Raw genomic sequence first — 2,806 nt, 5'->3', positions numbered from 1 at the left:
ACAGGGTTTCTCAGTGTAGTCGTGGCTGTCCTGGAACTCACTCTGTAGCCCAGGCTGGCCTCGAACTCAGAAATCCGCCTGCCTCTGCCTCCGGAGTGCTGGGATTAAAGGCGTGCGCCACCACGCCCGGCTTTGGTCTGGCCTTTTGTTTGTATGTTTGCTTGTTTGTTTTTGAGACAGAGTCTCATGTAATCCAGACTGGCCTCCATCTGTGCCAATCCTCCTGTCAGTCTCTCAGCTTCTGTGATTGCATGTGGAAGCCACTCACACTAGCCTGAAAGATTGAGAGTTCAAGATTATCTTCAGCTCCATAGTGTGTCCAAGGTCAACCTAGGCTATATGAGACTTGCAAGAAGCCCTGTGTTCTATTCCTACCACCACATAAACCAGACACACAAAGGCACACATAGCACTTGGGAGGTGTGTGCAGCAGACTCAGGAGTTCAAGGTCATCCCAGCCTGCTTGTTGAGTTGGACACCAACCTGAGCTACATGAGATGCTGTCTCAAGAACAAGCAAGCTGGGCTGGAGAGATGGCTCAGAGGTTAAGAGCACTGACTGCTCTTCTAGAGGTCCTGAGTTCAATTCCCAGTAACCCTATGGTGGCTCACAACCATCTATGAGATCTGGTACCTTCTTCTGGTGTGCAGGCATACATCCTGTATACAGAACATTGTGCACATAATAAATAAATAAATCTTAAAAAGAAAAAGAAACGATAGCCAGGCATGGTGGCACACGCCTTTAATCCCAGTACTCAGGAGGCAGAGGCAGGCAGGTTTCAGAGTTTAAGGCCAGCCTGGTCTACAAAGTGAGTTCCAGGTTCCAGGACAGCCAGGGCTATACAGAGAAACCCTGTCTCGAAAAACCAAAAAGAAAAAAGAAAGAAAGAAAGAAAGAGAGAGAGAGAGAGAGAGAGAGAGAGAAAGAAAGAAAGAAAGAAAGAAAGAAAGAAAGAAAGAAAGAAAAGAAAAAGAAATGAAAAGAAAAAGAAAAGAAAAACAAGACAAATGTACGTTGGAAAAGATGATTGAATTTGATAACCAGGATTGTGTGTGTGTACATTTGTGTGTAGTGTGTGTTGTTGGTGTGTGTTTGCTTGTCACCTTGACAGAAGCTGGAGTCCTCTAGGAAGAGGCCCGAGTAGAGGAACTGCCTTCATCAGACTGGCCTACGAGGATATTTTCTTGGTCAATGACTGATATGGGAAGGCCCAGCCCACGGTGGGTGGGTGCATCCTGGAGCAGCACGCATCCTGGGTGCTAGGAGACAGAAGGCTGAGCAGGCCATAGTGTGCAAGACACCCAGGGGCACTCCCTGGCATCCATTTAGCTTCTGCTTGCAGGTTCCAGCCTTGGCCAATCAGCTGTCAGTTGAAGTAACCCTTTCCCCTCCAGGTTCTTTTTAGTTGGAGTATTTTATCACAGTAAAGGAGACAGATGGTTCTTTTTATTATTGTTTTATTTATTTTATTGTTTTGTGTGTGTGTGTGTGTCTGCCTATGTGCATGCACAAACATGCCCATGGAGGCCAGAGGCATCAGACCCTCTGCAGCTGGAGTTCCAGGTGGCTGTAAGCCGGCTGATGTTGTCCCTGTGAGCTGGCTCCCACACCCCCTTTGCTTTGTTTCCTCCCCCCCCCTTCATATATTCGTTTGAAGATCCTTGTGTGTGACCTGTGCTCAGTGCCCAGAGAGGTCCAAGGACAGGGTCACATTCCCTGGCACTGGACCTAAACCTGCAGATATCCTCCATGTGTTGGCAGTAACTAGACCCAGCCCTCTGTAAGCAGAAGGTGCTCTGAACTGTGGAGCCAGCTCTGGGGCCCCTCCTCCTTCTCTTTTTAAGGCAGTGTTTATTCTGTTACAGTGTCATATCTTTTCTTCTCAACAAGTCAGCTTCCCTACCTCTGTGGAGTTTTTGTTGCCTCTTGTGTTTAATTAGTGTAGCAAGGCCATGGACCAATGGCCATATCACTGAGGCCAGGACTCCCGCCAGCAGCAACCTTTACCTGCCTATAGCTCCTCGGGCAGGGTGGGGCCTTCTTAACCCTCTCTCATCCAAGGAGGAGGGTCAACAACCCTATTTTGTGCAGGTAAAACCCCGGTGCCCTGAGCTCATGGGAACAGCAGCCATTTCCTGTCTAGAAGACAGCTCTCAGGGCCTCCTCTCCATCCCTACCTCTTCTATTCTTTCCACCCTGTGATTTCTCTGAAGTAGGAAGCAAGTGACAGCTGTCTGTTTAGGACTGAGCACTCAGTAGGCACTTATTCTCAGTACTTTGGCCATCCCTAGTCCCTGTGTAACCCTGTGCTTCCTGCAAACAGAAGGCTCGCAAAACAAAGCAGAAAGCATTAACCTACAGATGGAAACATATTAACCTACAGATGGAAACATATTAACCTACAGATGGAAACATACTAACCTACAGATAGAAACATATTAACTTACAGATGGAAACATACTAACCTACAGACAGAAACATATTAACCTACTTATAGGAGCATAATTTTTAGGAAGCAGTTTGAGAGCAAGTCCAATCAACAAAACAACAGCTGTACACATCCTCCCCTGGCCTGGGACCTCCCAGGTCTGGGACCTACCCGGCCATGGGGTTTCCTTTGTTTTTGTTTTCAGACAAGGTCTCTCTTTGAAGCCCTGGCTATCCTGGGTCTTGCCATGTAAGACCAGGCTGAAGTTGAACTCACAAAGATCCACCTGCTTCTGCCTCCAGAGTGTTGGGATTGAAGCCATGCACCAGCGGTGCCTGCCTCACCTGGTCCAGTTCTTTTTTTTTTTTTTTTTTA

This window comes from Mus caroli, chromosome 9, assembly GCF_900094665.2.
Source record: "Mus caroli chromosome 9, CAROLI_EIJ_v1.1, whole genome shotgun sequence".
NCBI classification, from domain to species: Eukaryota; Metazoa; Chordata; class Mammalia; order Rodentia; family Muridae; genus Mus; species Mus caroli.
The sequence above is the reverse complement of the archived record's forward strand: the minus strand, read 5'-3'. Positions refer to the sequence as shown.